Source organism: Oryx dammah, unplaced genomic scaffold (genome assembly GCF_014754425.2).
Source record: "Oryx dammah isolate SB20612 unplaced genomic scaffold, SCBI_Odam_1.1 HiC_scaffold_11056, whole genome shotgun sequence".
Classification (NCBI taxonomy): domain Eukaryota; kingdom Metazoa; phylum Chordata; class Mammalia; order Artiodactyla; family Bovidae; genus Oryx; species Oryx dammah.
The window spans coordinates 645650-673280 of NW_024080450.1; the positions used below are offsets into that span (position 1 = coordinate 645650).

At 41.6% G+C, this 27631-nt stretch overlaps 1 non-coding gene across 1 annotated transcript; it reads right to left on the reverse strand.

The window, feature by feature from the left end:
* Positions 1-3055: 3055 nt before the first annotated feature.
* On the reverse strand, positions 3056-3127 carry TRNAW-CCA. The gene has a single exon. It is a non-coding gene; the product is annotated as a tRNA-Trp (tRNA).
* Positions 3128-27631: the final 24504 nt, after the last annotated feature.

Here is a 27631-nt window from a genome sequence, read left to right on the forward strand (position 1 = left end):
GAGAAAACAGAACAAGCGAACCCATCGTCTCCCAACCTCCCGACCCTACAAAGTACCTGGTTAAATGCAGATTCTGGGTCCTCACAGCGGACACTTTGATTTAGCGAGCCAGCAGGAGTGAGCACCTGGAGTTCTGGTGTCTAACCACGTGGTTCGGACCATTTGGCAGATTTGGAGATTGTGGGCTGGGAAGCGACTTTCTGTTACCGTTCCTGTGGGTCCTGGGAACCCTGAATCCGCAGTCTTTCTTGTGGCCTTTCTCGCAGCCCCCAGCCGCCGCTTTAGCGTCTCCGCACCAGCCACTGCGGAACCCCACCCACCAGCCCGGGTCTGCCCCGGGTCAGCCCAGCCAACGTGGTTTCCATGGCGACCCGGGCTGTGCCGCGTGCCGCTTCCCTCGCGCGGTGTGAGGTGGCATCTCGTCTGACCCAGCGCCCACCGCCCCGACCGAGAAGGGAAATTCTAGCCCAGGACAATCAAGCTAAGAAGTAACTTTATTACCATTATTGAGTATTTCTTGTGCCCATTTTTTATGTAAAATAAGATGTAAAAGTTTTGTTTTTGCCGGGGTTGGGGGTCGCGGAATTCGTGCGACCTGTCTTCTTAGTATCTTTATGTAACATCTCAAATTCAGATTCAAATGCTTGGTATAGACTGTCCCTCCTCCCCCGCTCCAGCTGAAGGAATTAATAATTTCGACTTGCCTTAGAGACTTTCCTTTCTTTGCACAGCCCTCCCGTGGTACATGCACCAGAACACCTAGGTGTGTGGTTTTTGTCTAGCAACCTCGGGAAACACCGAGGTGATTCCCAGACCGTGGGCTTCCTGTTTCTTCTTTACTCTCCAACCCGCCCTTCTTGCCAAGGACTGCTGCCTCTGCTGAACCCGATGGAGGAGGTCAGGTTCTTAAAGGCCCCCGGAGGGAATGCAGAGACTGTATTCTCAGAAGCATCTGGGCTGAGCTAGGCCCTCAGAAGTTCCTCGTTATTCTAATCAAGGAGCCCTGGCTTACTCTAATCAACTTCCTTTAGGAGAAGCCCACATCTTCTGGAAGGACCTGGGTATACTTTCAAAAGGAGCATGGTCCAACACCCCAGGTCTGGTCGGCTTTTCTTTTTGGTCATCCATGAGAACTGCTGAGTCATGGTGCTTCCTTGGGGCGTTTGGCAGTTCAAGATGGCTGGAGGCTAAGTGAAAATCTAGACACCTCTGAAATGCTGTTGATATGTGGAATAAATGACTTTCAGAATGACCAGCTGTGGAGGATACTGGGAAATGTCTAGTACTGCATGGTCATCTCATAAACATGGAGATGTGAAGGCAAGGTTTGACTACTCTTGTTTTGTCACATAGTAACATTTTCAAGAGCTAAGTGTAAGCATTTGACAATCTTCTGAAAAATTAACTAGATACTTTCAGAGATGGAGTGGATCCATTTTGTTCAGAGTTTTCAGGGCCAGATATCACAGAAGACCATCTCACAGTCTCTGTGTAGGGAACCATCCATTCTTCATTAAAGAAGTGTGTGCGTGCTAAGTTGCTTCAGTCGTGTCCAACTCTTCCCAGCCCTATGAACTGTAGCCCCCAGGTTCCTCTGTCCATGGGATTCTCCAGGCAAGAATACTGGAGCAGGATACCATGCTCTCCTTCAGGGATCTTCCCAATCCAGAGATCGAACCTGCGTCTCTTACATCTCCTGCATTGGCAGGAGAGTTCTTTACTACTAGCGCTGAAGAAGGGAAGAAGCAGATCACCCAGACTGAACTAACTCCATCTTGCACTTTTAATGAACTCTGGACTACATATCTGGTAACCGTGGAGATAACATACCAATGATGGAGCAGGCCCCCTAGAAGGATAAACACCAGACCAGGCTGACCTCATACCTAGACTCCCTGGAGAAGAAGAATATGATAACTCACTGTGTTATTGAATACCCTCTGTAATCTTAATGGTGCCTAGTAATGTGGGCTGCACTGCATGGCTAGTTGACCTTCAGAATGTGAAACGTGACTAACTTAATTGTATCTCCTTCTAACATTTTCCAGAGCAGACTTGAGAAAACTGAGAATGTGGGCTTGGGCACGTACGCGCTAGGTATAAAAGGCAGACACAAAAAACAGTCAGGGTGGCTGGCTAAAGAGGAAACTCTGCCTCGGACCCACCAGTGTAATTAACTGCATTCCATTATCTGCGCTGTCCTTCTGAGTGAGTTTGTTTCCCGGGGTGTTTGGCTACAACAGTGCCACCTGGGAAGTCCCATTAAAGAAGCAGTGCTAGAGAGTTTTCTTCAGTCTAAGAGCTGACCAAACTGTACCATAGAGCTGTGCAAGACTTCAGTTCGGTTCAGTCCAGTTCTGCCACTCAGTCGTGTCCGACTCATTGCAACCCCATGTATCACAGCACGCCAGGCTTCCCTCTCCATCACCAACTCCCGGAGTTTACCCAAATTCATGTCCATCGAGTTGGTGATGCCATCCAGCCATCTCATCCTCTGTCGTCCCCTTCTCCTCCTGCCCCCAATCCCTCCCAGCATCACGGTCTTTTCCAATGAGTAAACACTTTGCATGAGGTGGCCAAACTATTGGAGTTTCAGCTTCAGCATCAGGCCTTCCAAAGAACACACAGGACTGATCTTTAGGATGGACTGGTTGGATCTCCTTGCAGTCCAAGGGACTCTCAAGAGTCTTCTCCAACACCACAGTTCAAAAGCAACAGCTTCGGTGCTCAGCTTTCTTCACAGTCCAACTCTCACATGACCACTGGAAAAACCATAGCCTTGACTAGACAGACCTTTGTTGGCAAAGTAATGTCTCTGCTTTTGACTATGCTATCTAGGTTGATCATAACCTTCCTTCCAAGGAGTAAGCGCCTTTTAATTTCATGGCTGCAGTCACCATCTGCAGTGATTTTGGAAGGTGAAGGAAGGTGAAGTCGCTCAGTTGTGTCTGACTCTTTGCGACCCGGTGGACTGTAGCCTACCAGGCTTCTCCATCCATGGGATTTTCCAGGCAAGAATACTGGAGTGGGTTACCATTTCCTTCTCCAGGGGATCTTCCCAACCCAGGGATCGAACCTGGGTCTCCTGCATTGGAGGCAGACGCTTTAACCTCTGAGCCACTAGGGAAGCCCAATCACTTGCAGTGATTTTGGAGCCCCAAAATATAAAGTCTGACACTGTTTCCCCTGTTTCCCCATCAATTTGCCATGAAGTGATGGGACCAGATACCATGATCTTCGTTTTCTGAATGTTGAGCTTTAAGCCAACTTTTTCACTCTCCACTTTCACTTTCATCAAGAGGCTTTTTAGTGCCTCTTCACTTTCTGCCATAAGGGTGATGTCATCTGCATATCTGAGGTTATCGATATTCCTCCCAGCAATCTTGATTCTAGCTTGTGCTTCTTCCAGCCCAGCGTTTCTCATGATGTACTCTGCAGATAAGTTAAATAAGTAGGGTGACAATATACAGCCTTGACGTACTCCTTTTCCTATTTGGAACTAGTCTGTTGTTCCATGTCCAGTTCTAACTGTTGCTTCCTGACCTGCATACAGATTTCTCAAGAGGCAGATCAGGTGGTCTGGTATTCCCATCTCTTTCAGAATTTTCTGCAGTTTATTGTGATCCACACAGTCAAAGGCTTTGGCATAGTCAATAAAGCAGAAATAGATGTTTTTCTGGAACTCTCTTGCTTATTCGATGATTCAGTGGATATTGGCAATTTGATCTTTGGTTCCTTTGCCTTTTCTAAAACCAGCTTGAACATCTGGAAGTTCGTGGTTCATGTATCGCTGAAGCCTGGCTTGGAGAATTCTGAGCATTACTTTACTAGTGTGTGAGATGAGTGCAATTGTGCGGTAGTTTGACATTCTTTTGCATTACCTTTCTTTGGGATTGGAATGAAAACGGACCTTTTCCAGTCCTGTGGCCACTGCTGAGTTTTCCAAATTTGCTGGCATACTGAGTGCAGCACTTTCACAGCATCATCTTTCAGGATTAGAAATAGCTCAACTGGAACTCCATCACCTCCACTAGCTTTGTTCATAGTGATGCTTTCTAAGGCCCACTTGATTTCACCTTTCAGGATGTCTGGCTCTAGGTGAGTGATCACACCATCGTGATTATCTTGGTCGTGAAGATCATTTTTGTACATTTCTTCTGTGTACTCTTGCCACCTCTTCTTAATATCTTCTACTTCTATTAGGTCCGTACCATTTCTGTCCTTTATCGAGCCCATCTTTGCATGAAATGTTCCCTTGGTGTCTCTAATTTTCTTGAAGAGATCTCTAGTCTTTCCCATTCTGTTGTTTTTAGAAAGATACAAAGCATGACATGCAGTAGGCACAGCACCTTCATGTTATCCAGGGTCCGGGCAGCAAGCCAAGGGACAGCTCCTTTTGCACTGTCTCCCATATGAGGTGTGCAAGGCTGCTGTGGGCATGAATGAGGACCAAGGCATGTGGCTTGCTTGGACACATAGAAGCCATAACTCATCTTCCCCATTAACATCTTTTATGATTCTAGACGTGCAGGCCCAATGTCTACGTGCCAACCCACAGCTCCCGACCCTGGTACACGTGATGGAGTGGGAAAGGCACTCCCCATTTATCTTCACTCTGCTCTTTTCTAAGGTGGTTCTAAGGGAACCATCTGTGGGCCTGAGGTCAACACTTTGCTTATCATCATGAATTTAACATATCTCCAGTCAACGCCTGACCCTCTCTACCCTGCCTGTCCTTCTGACAGCCTTTTCATCTTAGTCAAGTCCAATGCCACCAGCCAGTTGTGCAGACCAAGCACCTTTTCTCTTCCAAGTGCCACACCTTCTGCTACCTCCTGGCCCTGGCCACTGTCATCCCCAGCCTGGGTGATCAAGAGCGACTCCCAGCTGGTCCTCCTGCTTTGGCCCTTTGCCTTCCCACAGCCCATGATCAACGGATGATTTTAAACACAGCAGTCAGAGTGAGCTCTCGAAAAAGAGAGGAAAAGAAAAACCTTCTTCCTCTGCTCAAAGCCATTGACTGACCTCTCCTCTCACTCAGTCCCTGTCCTCCACTCCTGTGCTTGTTCCCTCCCATCTTCACTGGCTCTCTAGCCACCAGCCCTGCCTCTTCAGGGCACTGACAGCCTCCTGACCTTCACATGCTAATTTTTGCTTGTTGTCTTTATTTTCCTACAAGTATGTTTGCTCTGTGAGGGCAGAAACTCTGCTTTTGATTTGTCTGTTTTTCCACTACTGTATCACCAGTGCCTAGAACAGAGCCTGGCACGTGTAGGAGGTAAATGAGTGTTAGTTAATTGAGGAACCAAAAAAATACATGAATGGTTAACTGACTGACACAACTTAGCAGCATGGCCACAGGGGGCCTCCTCATCCTGCACCCCAAGTGAGGATGACTCCACCCAGTCGTCTGCTTCCTAGACAACCCCAGACCCTCCTGACAGGGGCCAATGGCAACTGCTGCCCCTACTCTCCTGTTGGGCACAGTGGAGAGAGAGAGAGCTCCCTAGGGGGTTGAGCTGACTTAGTTCTCACTTTCAGAACCACCAAGCAGGCGATTCACCGTACCTTGCCTAGGGCAAGGAGTGGGTAGGAGAGAAGGCAGGATAATTAAAGGGAAGTCCCACCACAGAAAAGCAGAAAACCCCAGACACATGACAACCATAATTCAGTAAGAAGATGTCAGAGGGCCAAGCCTATCAGTTGCAATGTGATCTCAAAGTGCAAAAACCTACGGCAAACCCCCAGTGCACAGATCTTGCTTTCTAGGACCATCCACTCATAAAAGGAAGCCAGTCTTCTTGGAGAAATGGCTGATTCCAGGGCTGGGACAGTGGGTATAGAAGATAAACTGGGACTATCTTATAGTACATACCAGAAATTAAGGAATTGCTCAGAAAGAAAAAGGAATGGGCCATGTTGAAGGGATGCAGAAGCCATCCTGGAAGAGTTGATCAAAGCTGGAATAATTTAAGCAATGAAATAAGTAAGGTAGTATTGGATTTTAACTGAAAGTATAAAATATCCATGAGTCCTTGCTAATGTATAAGAGAATGAATGAATAAGTAGAGAAGAGATAAATCTTCCTTATAGAAGAATTTCAAATAATTTATTTATTATTAATTTATATAATAAGAAGGTGGAGCTTAAGCTTACCCCCATCCCCCCAGTCAGAGTAGGTGCTATACTTAGTGACTTATTAGAGTATGGAAAGGGAAAAAAGTAACCTTACAGTGGAGAAACCTAGCAGCACTATCTTGGTCAAGGTCAACATCATCAGTGGCAAATCATGTTGATAGCTTGTGACCCATAAAGGCACTATGCCTCTGTAGTCTTCTTCCCCCAAACCCGTAAACCTAGTCTCACCTTGAGAAAAACATGATACGATCCCAAATCACAGAACATTCTACAAAATACCTGACCAGTACTCCTCAAAACCATGAAGGTCATAAGAAACAAGGGGAGTCTAAGAAAACATGATGACTAAATGTAATGAGGTAACCTGGATGGGATCCTGGAAGAGAAGAAAGATGTTAGTGGGAAAAAATGTTGTTAAACTCTGAGTAAACTGTGGACTTTGTTTAATAGTAATTTGCCCATGTTGATTTTTATGGGGTTTTTTAATTTATTTTTAATTGAAGGACAATTGCTTTACAATATTGTGTTGGTTTTGTCCATGTAGGTATTTTAGAAGTGATAAATATAGCATGCTGGGGCTTCCCTGGTGGTCTGGTGGTTAAGAATCTGCCTTCCAAAGCAGAGGATGTGGATTTGATCCCTGACTGGGGAACTGCGATCCCATCTGCCAAAGGGCAACTGAGCCCACAAGGCACAACTAGAGAGCCTGTGCACTACAGCTACTGAGCCTACATTCTCTAGACCCCACACTCCATAACAAGAGAAGCCCATGTGCCACAAGGAAGACCCAGCACAACCAAAAAAAAGAAGGGACAAATATACCATGGTAATGTAAGATGTAACAGGCACAGTGGAGTGGGGGGTACACAGGAACTGTCTGTATTACCTCTGTAGCTTTTCTGTATATCTGAAACTATTCCAGAACAAAAGATTTATTTTCAAAAGTGATGCCGACTTAGTGAATACTTCCACTTACAGCCCCACTGAGCCCATGCAGCCAGGAGCTTCAGTAACTGACCCTCCTTGATTCTTGGAGGATCTTTATCGGGGATGTGACTGAACAGACCTTAAATATAAAAGGTCTTTGGGGCATCAGGCTTCAGGATACTTTGGCTTCCCTGGTGGCTCAGATGGTAAAGAATCCACCTACAATGTGAGAGACCGGAGTTTGATCCCTGGGTTGGGAAGATCCCCTGGAGAAAGACATGGCAACCCACTCCAATATTCTTGCCTGGAGAATCCCCATTGACAGAGGAGCCTGGCAGGCTACATACAGTACATAGGGTCACAAAGAGTCAGACACGACTGAACGACTAAGCACACATCTGTTTATGCAAAAACTGTAGCCCTTCAACCTTGCTGATTGGTCTTCAGCCGTTTACTGCCTAATTTACTCTCTCCATCTTTATTTTTTTAGACACATGATTCTGCTTGTCTCAGTTGTCATATTCACTACCATAAAGAAACAGTTATTTAGATTTTTAATACGTAACTCCATACTCATGAGGCCATTTAGATGGAGGAAGCGATCATTTATTGGGTACCTCCTACGTGCTAAGTACTGTGTTTGGTTTAGTTTCATTCAATGCAAACAACGCAGTGAGTTTGAATTGCACCCACCTCGGGAATGGATTCTCTCTCTAGAGCACATTGAAATGCTTAGAATTACTGGCATACTAATCTTGTGTTTGCAATCCCGTTCATACCAGTCAGGGTGGAGAAAAGATGTTCTCTAGGTGAGTGTCCTCAGTTCTTAAGTTTGCTTATCTCTGATCTCACATAACTATAGGTAGTTATACCTTAGACAGGAGAGTAAACCCCTCCTTATTGTCTGTCATCTTTCAAAACAAGGATGGTTTCTGTATTGCCTTCTGGCAAGTCTGGCTGTGGAGTGTGATGCTGGTTGACTCATAGAGGCAGGCAGTCTGGGCAGGGGTCTGGGACCAGAGCTGTCCACCAGGAGTGGGGGAACAGAGTGCAATGGACAAGCCCATGGTTTCGATGATTCTTTTCTGTTCCACTTTCTAGTGTTGGCTATTACTCCCGCTGCATTTGGACCACAGAAGCAGAGAATACCAGCAGCTCTGCCCAGCAAACACGTTCCTTATTCTGTACCTGGAACTTCAGAAAGGTCTAGCACACGGTTGGATGCGTTTATCTAATTTCTGGAGCTTATTATTTGTTCCTCACAGGATTCCTGGGCACATTGTCTAATGCACATTCTTATGTTTTTCCATGGTAAAATCATCTTTATAAGAAAGAGGAATAAAACAGTTTTCATTTTACCATGATGCTTCCATTTCTTTGTGGTTAAACTGCACTCTTCATTGCCTCAGTTAACCAAGAGCAATTTGCTTTACTCGCTCCTGATGCAGTCTTTATCATTATTTTTATTATCTAACTGGTTTTTTAACTTTTTAAAATTTGGAGTAATTTTAGATTTACTAAAAGTTTCAAAGATAGCACAGTGATCTTTGTGTACTTTTCTGTACGGTAGAAACTAACACAACATTGTAAAGCAACTATAGTCCAATAAAAATTTAAAATAAAAAGGAAAATGATGACTAAAAATTGTGACCAAGCTGTGTCTTACAACTGTTCAGATGAAATGAGTGTATGCACCAGTAGCTTTGCTGTTTGCATCACCTGGTGTTCTTTTATTTTTAGTCTGTCAAGAAGTAATAAAAGGAAGCTATGAGGTGGAAGGGACTGTTTCTGCAGGGGATTGTAATTGGTGCCTGCTGGTTCATCACTTGGTAATAGGACAATATAATCAAACTAAGATGCCCTCTGTGTGCAGAAGGGCCATCATCTTTTCTGGAGCCTTTGTTTGCGATTTGGTTTTCCTGGTGATTCAAAGTTCAAAACCCACAGATTTGTCACAGCTTACAGCTGAGGCTTTCCTTTCTCTGAATTAAATGCGGTTACCTGCAAACTCCTTGAGGCTGTGGGGGTATTTGTTCATTACACTAGAGGAATATATTGCTGTTTGGTTTCCTCTGATGGATCTCATGTGCTGTATTTTTTTTCTTCTTCTAGAATCCGTTGATAAAGCCTTTTGTAAGAATGTGCCTCAAGATGTGGAGAGAGAAAATGAGGTACCCAGGCCATGCACTGTGTGAATAATCAACCTACTAGTCTCAGTGTTTCTTAAATTTTGAAGAATTCCAAACAGGAAAAACCTTGCTTGAGTAAGACCGTCTCTTGGTGATTAGATGGGTATGGAATTTGGTGAGTCGCTGAATTATGGTTTTTCCCTAAAGCCAAGTGAGACTCTCAAGAGTTTTTCCCAATAATCATTGCTTTAGCAGAGTTGTGGCAATTGGAGTGAAAATGCCTTTAAAGGGAATGATGTGTAATTATCTGGAGGAGGAAATGACAACCCACTCCAGTATTTTTGCCTGGAGAATCCCCATGGACAGGAGCCTGGCAGGCTACCGTCCATGCGATCACAAAGCGCGTCAGAGGCGACTGAAGTGACTCAGCACTTAGCACATGGGTAATTATGTATATAAGCAAACAATTTAATGCAGGTGGGAGCAAACAGCCACGGCTTCTCCAGGTGTTCTGTTCTTATTTTGGCACATTTTTTTCTAATAGGCAGTTGTTGTCATTAAATACCAAGATAAAAAGTACAGCTTCACAGAATAAAACTATTGAGTGTTGTGAAATCCATAATCATAAGTAAGATGAAAGGCTGAGAGGGTAATAATACAGTGTATTTTTCACATTCTTTTAAAGGGCATGTTTCCCATAGAGCTTGTGTTATTCATATAGTTCATATGCAAATACTTCATGTAGCAGGGACAACAGATTATAAGTATAGGACTATTTACAGTCTCTCTGGCTTCTTGGAAAGCCAACTTCTTCATAGAAGTTAGTGTTGATGATTAGAACATTGTGGGAAAAGTGATGCAGAAAGCCAAACAGGCCCCTGAGATTTTATACCAAAAAGGAATAAAACCAGGGAAAGGAGGAGATAATGAATTCATAAAGGGAGGAGAATGGGAGTCCACTGGATGAGGCAGTTTTGGGGGAGTTTAGAGAAAGAAGTATAGTCTTGGGCAGGGAACTCCATGTTGTGAAGAAGTTTGAAAGAAAAACAGAGAAGCATGAGGTTAAGACATTTGATGGGAATTGAGTCTCCTTTGATATTTTTAGAAAGATTCCAGTAAATATTTGAATTGCAGGGGGAAAAAATTTTTTTTGATGGCTAAATTGATGTTTATTTGAATGAGACACACAGGGAGACGTGTTACATTTTTGCCACAATGACATATAGGATTTTAAATTGGAGGTAAGTGTCTCAGATTTATTCCAAAATTGAGACAAGAGTACAAATTTATCATGTCTGTTTTATCTATGGAACATATTAGATTATAGAGTAGCAACAATAAGACATGAAATATCATCATTCTTAGAGTTAGGCTGAGAGCCAGAAGGGAATGGAGTTGAAATTGAGATTACAAAACTTTCCAGAAACTACATGGTTTGGGAGTAGATGTTCCAGATGGAGACCCCGTTTTGTGGGATGTTATGAGAAATCTCCAAGATGAGGAAATCTGAAACATTTCCTAATAAAATATAATCTGAAAGTTAGATTTTTATCCAGTCTCAGTAGTAACCCACTTTCTCAAGAAACTGGAGTCATCCATGGAAGAAGATGGAAGGCTGGTGCCAGAGACACTTTGATCAGTTAAAGGCCCCTTTCCCACACCTACAGCTGAAGCCACATGTGGCCATGGGATTGCAGTCAAACAGGGAACCACAGAACTGTGGCCGGGTTTTCTCTCTGCCTGCCGCCAGTGATATTTGTGAACAACTCCATGTCAGAGATCAGTTAGAAGACACTGCACTGTAGTTAACCAATGCTGATGAGACCCTGCATGGTAGGGAACATAGAGGAGTTAAAAACTCTTGGAACTTCCCTGGTGGTCCAGTGATAAAGACTCCGTGCTTCCACTTCAGGGAGGCGTGGGCTCAATCCCTCATGCGGAAACTAAGATCCTGCATGTGGCGCAGCCCAAAAAAATGTTTTTTAGTTTTTTTTTTTTTGTCTTCTGTTGGGTTTCTTTACTGTGCTTTCCAAACTTTGAGGTCTGGGCTGTGTGTTGATGACCTAGGCTGAGGTGGGTATAAGGAAAGAAAAGAGGAGAGACACTTGTCTCCGTGCAGTATATATACTGTATGCAAATGCCATGCATTTAATTTTTTTTATTTTGAAGATGTGTGACCCTTCCTCTCTCTGCTAACCTTTTAGTTACCCATTGTCTCCTGTTCCATTCCAGGAGCACAAAAGAGATGCTGATTCCTCACAGTGGCTACTACTGCCTGAGGAAATATGGATTTGTATATTTTCCCTTCTGTTGCACCAGGAACTTGCTCTGGTTGCACAAGTGTGTCACCACTTCCAGCAACTTGCAAGTGATGAAAGCCTCTGTAAGCGACATATTTCAAATGAATGGGCCATAATGGGGAGGACAATGTCCATTTGGCTTTATCAGGTTTGCTTTCTAATTTTTCCATTGTGTAAGGGAAGTCTTTTGGAAAGTCCACTTTCCTGGCCATTGTCTTGTTGGCTGGTCTGTACAATACTGTTAGTTATTAATTTATTTATCCATTCATCCAATCTATAAAATTAGTGCTGTGGTGATGAAGAGGAGATTGAAACAGTAGCTCTACCCTAAGAGTCTTTTTGTGCTAAAGGTGACAGATCTATTAGCCAATTAACTGAGACACAACAACAATGGCAATAATAATGATAATTACAATCATTTATTGAGTACTGTCTATGTGTCAGGCATTACGCTGTTTCATGCACTTGATCTCATTGATTTCCTCCAACAATAATGTGACTCAGAATTTTCTCCATCCTCATCTTGCAGATGAAGAAAGTCAGTCTTGAAGAGGTTTAATAATGTGCCTACATTATCTTGGCTAGTAGATGGCAGAGCCAATTGTTGAACTCTAGTACTGCAGATGAAAAGAAAAGTATTGGGTAGCTGTGGAATTAAGGAATAATCCAGGAGGAAATAGAATTTGTTCCAAATATCAAAGAATGAGTAGTATTTTAAAAGGCGGGGAAAATGTAATATAGAGGACAGAAGGGCATTCTGAAGAGGGTGAATAATATTGAAGCAAACACAGGTTACATCAGTGAGGGGTTACTTTAGGTTACTGGTTTCAGAGACATGAACTAACAGCTGCTTAACCTAGAAGGGGTTTTGTTTTTTTCTCACATAACATGAAATCTATAGGTAAGTTGCCCAGGACTGATGTAATAGCTCAGTGATATCACTGAGCCAGATTCCTTCTCTATTTTTGTTCTACTATGCCTGGAGAATCCCAGGGATGGGGGAGCCTGGTGGGCTGCCATCTCTGGGGTCGCACAGAGTCAGACACGACTGAAGCGACTTAGCAGCAGTAGCAGCAGCATCCAGAGGTCATGGTTTCTATCTTCAAGTTCACTTGATGGCCACAATATAGCTGCTGGAGCTCCAACCATTGCATCAGAGTTCCAGAAAGAAAAAAATAATAGGAAAGGGTAGAAAAGCAACTATCATCTACATAAACCTCATTTAAAAATTTCTTTTCCTAAAACTTCTTCAGTGATATTTTATATCTCATTAGTCACCTCTTTTTATTAGGGAGAGAAGGAAATTCAAGTTTTTTACATGGTTACATCATCTTCCCCAATGTTACAGGGTTTCTTTTAGGAAGATGAGGAACATGGATAATGGAGAGGTAATTAGCTGTACTTGCTAAAGACAAGAAGAGTGAGCACTCAGCTTGTGGAAAGTAGAGTTGAGAATATTGTGGAGGAGGAGACTGGGGTTAAGCTCTGGAAGGAGTCCTTTAATGCTATATACTGAGTTTGTATTTTATCCTCTAGATAACAGGAAACATTTGAAGGCTTTGAGCAGGGAGTGACAGTTTCAGAAAGAACAATCTGGAATCAATGTGAAACTGCATTAGGCAGAGAAAACCCTATAGGTAGGAAGAAAACCCAATGTATTGAAGTCTGGAATGTATCTCAGGTAGAAGTTGTCAGGATGCCAATAGTGGGCACAGAGAGGAGAGGATGCCTGCCCAAGACCCTCTCTACTAGAATCAACAGGATCAGGTAGCTGGTGATTGGTGGGGATTGGTATCCACAGCAACTGAGGTTTCTGGCTTGACAAACCAGAAGAATGCAGTGGCTTCCCTCATTGTCTTATTGTGGCTTCATTCCATCATTAGAGAAACAGTGCTCAGTAATAAATTGAGAACAACTCCCAGCAGTATAGCCCTGTTATTTCAAAGGCAGTTCAGTTCAGTTCATTCGCTCAGTCGTGTCTGACTCTTTGCAACCCCATGAACCACAGCATGCCATGTCTCCCTGTCCATCACCAACTCCCAGAGTCCACCCAAACCCATGTCCATTGAGTCGGTGAGGCCATCCAACCTTCTCATCCTCTGTCGTCCCCTTCTCCTCCTGCCCTCAATCTTTCCCAGCATCAAGGTCTTTTCAAATGAGTCCTCTACACATCAGCTGGCCAAAATACTGGAGTTTCAGCTTCAACATCAGTCCTTCCAATGAACACCCAGGACTGATCTCCTTTAGTATGGACTGGTTGGATATCCTTGCAGTCCAAGGGTCTTCTCCAACACCACAGTTCAAAAGCATCAATTCTTTGGCGCTCAGCTTTATTTATAGTCCAACTCTCACATCCATACATAACTACTGGAAAAACCATAGCCTTGACTAGACAGACTTTTGTTGGCAAAGTAATGTCTCTGCTTTTTAATACACTGTCTAGGTTGGTCATAACTTTCCTTCCAAGGAGTAAGTGTCTTTTAATTTCATGGCTGCAATCACCATCTGCAGTGATTTTGGAGCCCAAAAATATAAAGTCTGACACTGTTTCCACTGTTTCTCCTTTTATTTGCCATAAAGTGATGGGACCAGATGCCATGATCTTCGTCTTCTGAATGTTGAGCTTTAAGCCAACTTTTTCACTCTCCACTTTCACTTTCATCAAGAGGCTCTTTAGTTCTTCTTCACTTTCTCCCATAAGGGTGGTGTCATCTGCATATCTGAGGTTATTGATATTTCTCCCAGCAATCTTGATTCTAGCTTGTGCTTCCTCCAGCCCAGCGTTTCTCATGATGTACTCTGCATATAAGTTAAATAAGAATGGTGACAATATACAGCCTTGACGTACTCCTTTTCCTCTTTGGAACCAGTCTCTTGTTCCGTGTCCAGTTCTAACTGTTGCTTCCTGACCTGCATATAGGTTTCTCAAGAGGCAGGTCAGGTGGTCTGGCATTCCCATCTCTTTCAGAATTTTCCACAGTATATTGTGATCCACACAGTCAAAGGCTTTGGCACAGTCAATAAAGCAGAAATAGATGTTTTTCTGGAACTCTCTTGCTTTTTCCATGATCCAGCAGATGTTGGGAATTTGATCTCTGGTTCCTCTGCCTTTTCTAAATACAGCTTGAACATCAGGGAGTTCACGGTTCACGTATTGCTGAAGCCTAGCTTGGAGAATTCTGAGCATTACTTTACTAGTGTGTGAGATGAGTGCAACTGTGTGGTAGTTTGACATTCTTTTGCATTGCCTTTCTTTGGGATTGGAATGAAAACGGACCTTTTCCAGTCCTGTGGCCACTGCTGAGTTTTCCAACTTTGCTGACATATTGAGTGCAGCACTTTCACAGCATCATCTTTCAGGATTTGAAACAGCTCAACTGGAATTCCATCACCTCCACTAACTTTGTTCGTAGTGATGCTTTCTAAGGCCCATTTGACTTCACATTCCAGGATGTCTGGCTGTAGGTGAATGTGAGTGATTACACCATCGTGATTATCTGAGTATTTTTTGTACATTTCTTCTGTGTATTCTTGCCACCTCTTCTTAATATCTTCTGCTTCTGTTAGGTCCATACCATTTCTGTCCTTTATTGAGCCCATCTTTGCATGAAATGTTCCCTTGGTATCTCTAATTTTCTTGAAGAAATCTCTAGTCTTTCCCATTCTATTGTTTTCCTCTATTTCTTTGCACTGATCACTGAGGAAGGCCTTCTTATCTCTCCTTGCTATTCTTTGGCAGAGCTGAGTTTTTAATAAGGGACCAGGGGATTAGTGAAGGAGGTTGCTAATTTGGGTCACTTGGCTTTTTTAGATAACTTAGTCCTTAGTGATTGTGGTAAGCTTTTCCCTACGCAGCAGAAAGATCAAAAGGATTCCAAAACCAGGGGCTGTAAACTTTGGCCCAGGGGGCCAAATTTGGAAAGCAGCAGTTTTTACAAACAAAAAAAATTTGGAATATAGCCATGCCCATTTGTTGACATGCCTGTGTTGGCTTTCTTTTTACAGTGGCAAAGTTAAGACATTTGACAAAGACCATATATATGACCCACAAAACCTATTGCATTTACTGTTTAAAGTTTCTTTAAAACTTTCACAGGAAGTTTGTTGACTTCTTTCTGAAACATTAGACTACCTGATTCCTCCACTTCCAGGGTAATTTCTATGGAGGGAGAACACTATGGATCCTTTTGCTTCTAAGTGTGAGATTAGGGGCTTAATTAGTACTTTTTAAAAATAATGCTTAAACTTTCTTGAAAAACAAAATAAAAAACTAAATAGTATCAAATAAAACAAAAATAAATTTGTTTTATTTGCCTATTCTCCCAGGTGTTTATGTAAATTCTGTGGCTGTAGAAACATATTAGAAATTAATGGCAAGCTCATGACAGGGCTTTTTTATGTTTCACATTTAATACATATTGTTATTACCATTTCAAGTGTATATACTGAGTCCTCAAATTTAAATTTTCCTCTGGTGAAGCAAATAACCTCTTAATTATTTGTGGCTCACTTTAATTAAAGGTCATTGTAAGGTTATGATTTTAGGTGTCAGACTTTCCAACACGGGGACAAATGTTTGTAGAAGGATGAAAACAAACAGAGTAACTCTTTTGTGGAGTAAGAGAAGAACTCTTTTAAGAGACTTTTACTCTGCAAATAGTTGCTAAAGCAGCCCCTCTAATTTCCAGGGTAGCTTCATATTCACTAAACTGAGAAGGGGTAAAGTCCAGAATAAATAAGGATCCCCTGAGCTTTGGAGCCACGTGGCTGCACCTGAGCAGCCCTGTGTGGCTGCCACAGTCCAGAGCCTATCAGGAGTCCCATTGAGAGAAAGTGGCTGAGGCCTCCAGTTCACCTGTTCTTCTAGGCACCCTCAGTCTCTCCCTGATTTATGTTCAGGCATTCAAGAGGTGAGTCTTCTGCTTTGCATTGTCAGCTCAGTGAAATCTCATCTGGCCTCTGGCGGTTATTGATTTCAATTGAGAAACAGCCCTAGGAGACTCGTGCTTTCTGGAAGCTTGTTGTTGAGAACATCACACTTTACTTTAAACAGCCTCTTTCTTTGTCTCCCATGGGCAGGTCTTACTACCTGAAATAGTCATGCTTCTCCTGACTCTTTTATTTTGTCTCATGACACTGAATTCTATCATTGTGCCACTTTAGCTCTCTAACATGTATAAACAATTTGGTGGTATTTGTTGTTGACCCCAAATGTGGCTTAGCAGTAAAGAATCTGCCTGCGATGCAGCAGACCACCTGAAATGCAGGAGACGCGGATTCAATCCCTGGGTAGGGATGATTCCCTGGAGAAGGAAATGGCAACCCACTCCAGTATTCTTGCCTGAGAAATCCCATAGACAGAGGAGCCTAGCTGGACATGACTTAGCGACGCCACAACCACCACCAAATCAATACGCAGACTACCATGTATTTCTCAGCAAAGATGAGTTTATTCGGAATTAGCAGAGAGTTGCAGTCCAAGGTCTGCAACCGCGGTAAGCCATGTGCAAGTCCCTACACAGCAAGGCGAGGAGACTGCTTCTTTAGAGGGAAAAAGAGACTGGGAGAGCTGTAGTAAACAAAGAGTCTGTGGCTTTTCATTGGCTGAGTCGTTGCCAGAAAAGGAATCTTTTTTCTACTGGATGGGCTCTGCTCTTCTGGCAGGGTGTGAGAGCTCCCCCTTCTGATCTCTTTATCCTATTTAATTGAGGCTTCTGTTTGTTGATTTCTCGCGTTATTTTGTTGACCAAGTATATTGCTGGCTCTGGTAAGTTTTCCTATCCTTGTTTTCTCTTTACATCATTTTTTGTTTGTATATAAAATACTTTCTACAATTTAAAATATTTATACCCTATAATGTTTACAAGCCCTTATAAGCTGCCTGAATTTGTTTGGGACTTGGGCTTCGTAAAAAGCAGTGATCTTAAACTTGATCATGGGTTTGACTTACCTGGTTGTTGTTCAGTCACTAAGTTGGGTCTGACTCTTTGCAATCCCACAGGCTGCAGCACACTTGGCTTCCCTATTCTTCACTATCTCCCAGAGTTTGCTCAGACTCATGTCCGTTGAGTCGGTGATGCCATCCAACCATCTCATCCTCTGTGGCCTTTCTTGCCCTCAGTCTTTCCCAGCATCAGGGTCTTTTCCAGTGAGTCAGTACTTCATATCAGGTGGACAAAGTGTTGGAGCTTCAGCTTCAGCCCTTCCATTAAATGTTCAGGGTTGATTTCCTTTAGAATTGACTGGTTTGATCTCATTGCAGTCCAAGGGACTCTCACGAGTCTTCTCCAGCACAATTTGAAAGCATCGATTCTTCAGCGCTCAGCCTTCTTTATGGTCCAGCTCTCACATCCATAGATGACTACTGCAAAAACCATAGCTTTGACTATATGGACCTTTGTTGGTAAAGTGATGTCTCTGCTTTTTAATATGCTGTCTAGGTTGGTCATAGCTTTTCTTCAAAGGAGCAAGCGTCTTTTAATTTCATGGCTGCGGTCACTGTCCACAGTGATTTTACAGCCCAAGAAAATAAAATCTGTCACTGTTTCTACTTTTTCCCCATCTATTTGCCATGAAGTGATGAGGCTGGATGCCATGATCTTTGTTTTTGGAATGCTGAGTTTTAAGTCAGCTTTTTCACTCTTCTCTTTCACCCTCATCAAGAGGCTGTTTAGTTCTTCTTTGCTTTCTGCCATTAGAGTGATATCACCTGCATATCTGAGTTAATATTTCTCCTGGCAATCTTTTTTTTTTTTTTTTGGCCATGTGGCATGCTGGATCTTAGTTCCCTGACCAGGAATCAAGCCGACACCTCCTGTGGCAGAGTGTGGAGTCTTAACCACTGGACCACCAGGGAAGTCCTTCTCTGGGCAATCTTGATTTCAGTTTGTGATTCATTCCACGTGACTCACCTGGAAACCTTGTCAAAACACAGATGCCTGCCCTCCCCCACAGTTTGTGATTCCATAGGTCTGGGTAGGGCTTGAGACTGGGCATTTCTAGCACATTTCCAAATGTTGATCCTGCTGGTCCAGGAACTACACTTTGAGTTATTGTTGTTGTTGCTTTTCAGTCACTAAGTCACATCTGATTCTTCGTGACCCGCCAGGCTCCTCTGTCCATGGGATTTCTCAGGCAAGAATACTGGAGTGGGTTCCATTTCCTTCTTCAAGGGATCTTCCTGACCCAGGAACTGAACTCACATCTCCTGCATTAGCAGATGGATTCTTTACACCTGAGATACCTGGGAAGCCCTGAGTATCACTATCAAAAACAGTTTTCGATTATTATATTAGCAATCTGCTAATGAAGTAGTAAGGTGTTTTTAATCTTATTATGTGACCTGGTCAACTCTTCACATCAAGTGGCCAAAGTATTGGAGCTTCAGCTTCAGCATGAGTTCAAGAGTCGACTCATTGGAAAAGACCCTGATCCTGAGAAAAAGCAAAAGGAGAAGGGGGTGACAGAGGATGAGATGGTTAGATAGCATCACTGACTCAATGAACATGAATTTGATCAAACCCTGGGAGATAGTGGAGGACAGAGGAGCCTGGAGTGCTGCAGTCTGTGGCATCTCAAAGAGTTGGACATGACTTAGTGACTGAACATGTACCAAGTGTTGAACTAGGTATTGTGGGGTAATGGCGCTTGTCTTGAGGAAATTTTCTCATTGGCTGCACAGATGAGAAATACATATAAATGGGAAAGAAGGACAATGTCTAGCCAATTGTTGATCAGGGCGAGAGCAATTCAATGTGAATATGAGTCTTTAAGAAGGAACACAGGATGACATAGGGTTGAGCTAGTCTTTCAAGTAAGGATGGGGTTTGAATGGTGAAATAGAGGATGGTGAGGAGGGGCCTTGTGGTTATAAGATTCACCTGGGCAAAGAGTTGCTGCTGCTGCTGTTGCTGCTAAGGTCACTTCAGTCGTGTCCGACTCTGTGCGACCCTATAGACGGCAGCCTACCAGGCTCCCCAATCCCTGGGATTCTCCAGGCAAGAACACTGGAGTGGGTCGCCATTTCCTTCTCCAGTGCAGGAAAGTGAAAAGTGAAAGTGAAGTTGCTCAGTCGTGTCTGACTCTTAGCGACCCCATGGACTGCAGCCTCCCAGGCTCCTCCATCCATGGGATTTTCCAGGCAAGAGTGCTGGAGTGGGGTGCCATTGCCCTCTCCAGGATGAAGGGCTAGTACTGGGGAAAAAACAAGCAAACCATAAAGCCATGACCTGCTGCATCTCACTGAACAGAGTTAGAACCTCTAACTCTGGAGAGCAAGATGCCCTTCTTGGCCACAGAGAAGAGCATTCCCCCAAGTTGGAACTACCCTCCAATGTCATCCACTGCTGCTTTCTATTTGGTCAGACTCCTCACTGTTCCCTGACAACTTTCTCTACTTTGGAAGGCCTTTTCTCATCCTTTGTCCCTTTCCTGGGCTCCTTCACCTGACCTACACTTTTTTTCCTTTTTCTACCATCCCATACACGGCACAGCTCAGATGCTCCCAAGGACTTTATGAAAACACTCTGGTTCCTCCCTAAACCCTCCATGAGTGATTAGTGAATAGCTTACATTGACAAGGATATCATTCCTTCCCCCACTTACGTGTGTCCGAGTTGTTCTGCATATGTGCTAAGTCGTTTCAGTTGTGTCCAGCTCATTGCAACTCTGTGGGCTCTAACCAGCCAGGCTTCTCTGTCCATGGGATTCTCCAGACAAGAATACTGTGGGTTGCTGTGCCCTCCTCCAGGGGATCCTCCCCACCCAGGGATCAAACCCATGTCTCTTTTGTCTCCTGCATTGGCAGGCAGGTTCTTTACCACTAGCACCACCTGGGAAGCCCATCCAAATTGTACTCATCATCTGTAAATTGCAGTTTTCTCAGCTCTTTACCTGCGACAACTCTGGTTCTCAAAGTGTGGTCCAGAAACCAGTAATATCAATGGGCCATATCTGCGGACTTGCTGGAAATGCACATACTCTGCATACCCCACCCACCTAGACATGAATGGGAAACTCTGGGTTGGGGCCCAGAGATCTGAGGCTTCCATAGACCTTCGGGCGATTCTGACAAATGGAGGAAAGCTGATTATTGGCAAGTGGCCCCTGAATCTGCCCCAGAGGGCTGCCTCCCCCTCGGTGAAATCCCTGTTCTCCCATTATTACCAGTCTATTTTAAGAGTTGAGATTTTGCGTTTGTTAGAAGATGAACAGTTTTGATTTCCTCAACAGTTTGCTTTAAAAACAAAATGAAGCTGTTTTCTTTGTAAGTTTAACATTTCATTGACTTTATCATGTAGTACAAATGACCACTTTTTTAAATGATTATAATTCAATCATAGATAATGCTTTGGAGTGCTATAACAAATTAGATAATAACAATGATTTGATAGAAGTCAAGTTAGCTAACAGTAGAAAGAAAAACCCTGCCGATTAAATTCATTTTTTTAAAACCATGTTCATTTAAAGTAAATTATTTCCATATCTAAAATTCTCTAATGCCTTAATTTTTGTCTAGTATTTGTGTACTTTCTCATGGGAAGATTTGAAAAATAATGAGGAATTCAGTCTAGAACACTGCATTGTTCAATGATTTGCAGTGTATTGCTTATTGTCCAGTGAAATGGTAACTGCTTGACCATCCAGATAGAATATGTAAGAATGCTTTTTCTACACAGATTTGTACATATATGTTGGGTTAGCCAAAAAGTTTGTTCAGGTTTTTCTATAACATCTTATGGAAAAACTCAAATGAACTTTTTGGCCAACCCAATACATAATTCAGTGAGCTTTAGTGGTTATACTCCTGAAACCACCATCACAATCAAGATGTAGAACCCTTCTGTTACCTTCCAAAATTTATTTGTGTACTCTTGCATTCTGCCCCACCCTGTACCCCTGGTCTCAGGGAACATGTTGTTTCTATGGATAAATTAACATTCTATAGGGAGAAGGCAATAGCAACCCACTCCAGTACTCTTGCCTGGAAAATCCCACGGATGGAGGAGCCTGGGAGGCTGCAGTCCATGGGGTCGCTAAGAGTCAGACACGACTGAGTGACTTCACTTTCACTTTTCATTTTCATGCATTGGTGAAGGAAAAGGCAACCCACTCCAGTGTTCTTGCCTGGAGAATCCCAGGGATGGGGGAGCCTGGTAGGCTGCCATCTATGGGGTCGCACAGAGTCGGACACGACTGAAGCGACTTAGCAGCAGCAGCAGCAACATTCTATAAAAATAGACCCATGCAAAATTTTAATTTACTATTTAATCATATGAAATCAATAACAAGCATCATATTAACTATCTGTCATGTTGGGGGATATGAAAGGCATAGCTTTGTGGCCCCAAAATGTTGAATAATAGCAACTGTATATTCACACTACTATATATAAAATGATAAACAGAACCTACTGTTTTGTTTCCGGCTTCTTGAACTTGGCATGATAATTCTGCCACTCATCCATATTGTTGCATGTAGTAGTTACTCATTATTTTTCATTGCTGAGTCATATTCCACAGTGTAGCTGCTGCTAAGTCACTTCAGTCGTGTCCAACTCTGTGCAACTCCATAGATGGCAGCCCACCAGGCTCCCCCGTCCCTGGGATTCTCCAGGCAAGAATACTAGAGTGGGTTGCCATTTCCTTCTCCAATGCATGAAAGTGAAGTTGCTCAGTCGTGTCCGACTCTTAGCGACCCCAAGGACTGCAGCCTACCAGGCTCCTCCATCCATGGGATTTTCCAGGCAAGAGTACTGGAGTGAGGTGCCATTGCCTTCTCCTCCACAGTATAGAGGTACCATGTTTTGTTGATCCATTTACTTATTGTTGGACATTTTTACTTTTTTAGCTATGGAAAATAATGCCTCAACAAACATTCATGTCCAAGACTTTGTGTGTTTTTATTTATTTTGAGTAAATCCCTTGTGAATGGTAGGTCATATGCTACATGTAAAAATGTTAACATTTTTTTTTTTAGAAACTGCCAGATTTCAAAAGAGTTATATGATTTTAAGTTTCTACCATCATATGTAAGACTTCAGTTGTTTTGCAGTTAGTGTCATCAATCTTTCTTATTTTTGGTCACTCTGATGTATGTAGCAGTATCTCATTGTGTATTAAATGTGCATTTCCCTGATGACTAGTAATATTGAACAGTTTTTTACATGCTTATTGGCCTTTTGTCCATCTTCTTTTGTAAATTATTCAAATAGTTTACTCCCTTTTTTTCTTTGAGTTTTTTTTTCATTAAATTGTAAGAGTTCTTTATATTCTGGATATAAGTCTTCTAATGAGATACATATATTACAAGTACTTTCTCCCACTTAGTGGCTTGTCTTTTTATTTTCTTAATCATGCCTTTCAAACAGCAAAACTTTTTCATTTTGATAAAGTTCATCTTAATTTTTTTCTGTAATATGTGTTTTTTTATATCCTATCTAAAAAATTATTGCCTACCACTAGGTCACAAAAACTGTCTATTTTTTTAAATAAAATTTTTATAGTTTTAGCTTTTACATTTAGGTTATCTATTCATTTTTAGTTAATTTTTGAGTGATGTTCATTTTATTTCCATAATGATATCCATTTGTTGAAAGGACAGTCCTTCTCCCCTGCCCCTCCCCAGTAGCCCCATTATCTTTTTTTTTTAGCCCCATTATCTTTTTTTTTTAGCCCCATTATCTTTATCAAAAGCCAACTAACCACAGAAGTGTGCATCTATTTCTATACTCTATTCTGTTTCATTAATCTATATGTTTGTTCTTATGCTAATTCTGTACTATCTTCCAACTCATAAACATGGTCTATTTCTCCATTTATTTCACTTTTTAAAATAGTATTTCTCAGCTACATTCTCGACATTTTATTGTAGAGGTTTGCATTTGTTGTTATTTAGTTGCTAAGTTGTGTCCAACTCTTTTGCAACCCCATGGCTTGTAGTCCACCAGCCTCCTCTGTCCATGAGATTCCCCAGGCAAGAAGACTGGAGTAGGTTGCTATTTCCTCCTCTGGGGGATCTTCCCAACACAGGGATCAAACCTGTGTCTCCAGAGATTTGCATATCTTTTGTTAAATTTATTATGAAATGTTATCATTTTTGATGCTACTGTAAATGAACTTGGTTTTATAAATTTTATTTTTCTAACATTTGCTGTTAGTAAAAAAGCATACCATTTATTTTTAAATGTGACATTGTTTCTTGTTACCTTTTTAAGTTCACTTTTATATATGTATATAATACTTGTTTTCAAATTTCTGAGAATATAAATAATGATGTTACCTGAATATATGGACAATTTTACATCTTCTTTTCCAATATTTTTGCCTTTTATCTTTAGTGCATTGGGTAGGACCTTCAGGACAATATTGACTAGAAATGGTGAGAACATTCATTCTTGCTTTTTTCCCAGTCTTAGGGGGAAATAGCATAATATTTTACCATTGATGTTGATTGTTTGTTTTTAGTAGATGACATTTATCAGCTTGAGGAAGTCTTCCATTCCTAGTTCACTAAGGATTTTATCATAAATTAATATTGCATTTTATCAAAGGCTTTTTATGCATCTAGTGAAATGATACAATTTTCTCCTTTATTCTGTTAATATGATAAATTACAAGGATTTTAGAGTACTAAACCAATTCTTCATTTGAATATTAAATGTAAGCACATCATGGTACATAATCCTATCCACTGAGTTCTTTTTTTTTAATTTAGATATAATTGACCTAAAAAGCTACATTAGTTTCAGATGTGCTACATAGTGATTTGTATAGATTATGAACTGATCGCCATGATTAACTCTAGTAACAACCATCTGTCCCTATAGGAAGTTATTACAAGATTACTGATCACATTCCTTATGCTGTATATTCCATCCCTGTGGCTTATTTATTAACTGGAGATTAATCCCCTCCACCTATTTCACCCACTCCGCTCACCCTGTCCATTGAGCTCTTAATATTTTTTCTTCTCTTTCAGTTCTGGAATTTGTTTCCTTATCAAATCTGCTATATCATCTTTAAAGTTTCTGGATTCATTCTGAGATTTTATTTTCTGGTTTTTTACAAGGTTTTGTTCTTGTTATCTCCTTATAAGCTTTGTTTTCTTTGATCATTCATGAAATATTGTTTCTGAAAAGTTATCTGTGGGAAAATTTGAAGTCAGGTGCTCTTATCTGATTCTGCTTGACCCCTGGGCTCACTACTAACACAGTATCAACTTTATCCAATTTCAGTGCTTGAGATTTTCTTGGCCACCTAGAAAAGTCCAAGTCCTAGACTCACCCTAAAATTCAGATTAAACCCATGAGTGGCTGTCTTGGGAATTTGCCCTGTCCTGATCCTTTCAGGGCTGGGTGCTTTCTTGTGATTCTCTCTATCCCAAGAAACTGAGAAAATCACTGTTGGCCTCTAAGCTGCCTTTGTTGGATGCCTCAAGGAAGAAGGAGTTTCAAATGCTAGACTCAGCACACTGGGTTACGGCTTTTCCAGGATTTCAGCAGGTAGTTTCTCACCATTTAGTTAGCTTTTTAGCACTTTTGGTGACTTTTTAAAATGGTTTTACTTAGCTTTTTCAATTGTCTTCAGTGGGAGATGTGGTTTAGATTACCCAAAACAGATGCCCTGATGTTGCCTCCCTGACCCCTTTGAAAATACCCCCTAGGTGACAGTCACACTGTGGAGTCTGTGTCTGTTCCCTAGGTCATGTGCTTTGACCTGTTCTTTGGAGGAAAGGAGTCATTTCCCAAACATAATTCTCCAGTTTTCTTCAGCCTATCTCTCCCTTGTGGGCATCTTTTTATTTAGGGTTGAGTTGAGTCGATACAAATCCATCCTGTTCTACACACTCCAGGATGTGCATCCAAGCTCCTTGCGAAATCTTAAATTATTTCTCTCTAGGCTTGAGAGGAGAACTAAGTACATGGTTGTTACCCACAGTACATCAACAACTCTTTCTAAAGAAATTCTCTCAACTCCAACTTCCAGCCGCTTCACTCCAGCCCTTTGATCCTCTCAAAGTAGATAGATGAGTGGCTAAAGGCTGCAAAGCTGGTTTTCAGAAACTCCCCTTAATAAACATTTAGAGTCTGGGTGATTGGCACATATTGCCTTGGTTGCTGAAAGTGAAATATTTCAACATCCTATTATGTATTTTACAAATGTTTTCCCAGTTCATTATTAGCCTTTTGATTTTTCTATGGTGTTGTTTTGATGTAGCAATGTTAAATTTTAATGTAATGAAATTTTTTATGGTTTCTGACTCTGTTCTTTTTTTAAAACACGCACACACATTTTGTACTTCTGACGTTTAAATATTTACCTATATTTTCTTCTGCTACTCTTATGAATTCCTTTTCTACATTTAAATATTTAATCCACCTGGCATTTGACAGGTTATGGACTATATAATAACTTTTTTTCCAAATGGTAAATCACCCAAATACTTGTATGCATTTTTTTTTAATTTTTACTTTATTTTGCTTTACAGTGCTGTATTGGTTTTGCCATACATTGACATGAATCCACCACGGGTGTACATGAGTTCCCAATCCTGAACCCCCCTCCCACCTCCCTCCCTGTATCATCTCTCTGGATCTTCCCTGTGCACCAGCCCCAAGCATCCTGTATCCTGTATCGAACATAGACTGGCGATTCATTTCTTACATGATAGTACACATGTTTCAATGCCATTCTCCCAAATCATCCCACCTTCTCCCTCTCCCACAGAGTTCAAAAGTCCATTCTATACATCTGTGTCTCTTTTGCTGTCTCGCATACAGGGTCATCATTACCATCTTTCTAAATTCCATATATATGTGTTAGTATACTGTATTGGTGTTTTTCTTTCTGGCTTACTTCACTCTGTATAATAGACTCCAGTTTAATCCACCTCATTAGGACTGATTCAAATGTATTCTTTTTAATGGCTTAGTAATACTCCATTGTGTATATGTACCACAGCTTTCTTATCCATTCATCTGCTGATGGACATCTAGGTTGCTTCCATGTCCTGGCTATTATAAACAGTGCTGCGATGAACATTGGGGTACACGTGTCTCTTTCAATTCTGGTTTCCTCAGTGTGTATGCCCAGGAGTGGGATTGCTGGGTCATAAGGCAGTTCTATTTGCAATTTTTTAAGGAATCTCCACACTGTTCTCCGTAGTGGCTGTACTAGTTTGCCTTCCAACCAATAGTGTAAGAGGGTTCCCTTTTCTCCAACCCTCTCTAGCATTTATTGCTTGTAGACTTTTGGATTGCAGCCATTCTGATTGGTGTGAAATGGTACCTCATTGTGGTCTTGATTTGCATTTCTCTGATAATGAGTGATGTTGAGCATCTTTTCATGTGTTTGTTAGCCATTCATATGTCTTCTTTGGAGAAATGTCTATTTAGTTCTTTGGCCCATTTTTTGATTGGCTCGTTTATTTTTCTGGAATTGAGCTGCATAAGTTGCTTGTATATTTTTGAGATTAGTTGTTTGTCATTTGCTTCATTTGCTATTATTTTCTCCCATTCTGAAGGCTGTCTTTTCACCTTGCTTATAGTTTCCTTTGTTGTGCAGAAACTTTTAATTTTAATTAGATCCCATTTGTTTATTTTTGCTTTCATTTCTAGTATTCTGGGAGGTGGATCATAGAGGATCCTGCTGTGATTTATGTTGGAGAGTGTTTTGCCTATGTTCTCCTCTAGGAGTTTTATAGTTTCTGGTCTTATGTTTAGATCTTTAATCCATTTTGAGTTTATCTTTGTGTGCGGTGTTAGAAAGGGATCTAGTTTCTTTCTTTTACAAGTGGTTGACCAGTTTTCCCAGCACCACTTGTTAAAGAGATTGTCTTTAATCCATTGTATATTCTTGCCTCCTTTGTCAAAGATAAGGTGTCCATAGGTGTGTGGATTTATCTCTGGGCTTTCTATTTTGTTCCATTGATCTATATTTCTGACTCTGTTCTTTTTTTAAAACACACACACACATTTTGTACTTCTGACGTTGTTTAAATATTTACCTATATTTTCTTCTGCTACTCTAATGAATTCCTTTTCTACATTTAAATATTTAATCCATCTGGCATTTGACAGGTTATGTACTATATAATAACTTTTTTTCCAAATGGTAAATCACCCAAATACTTGTATGC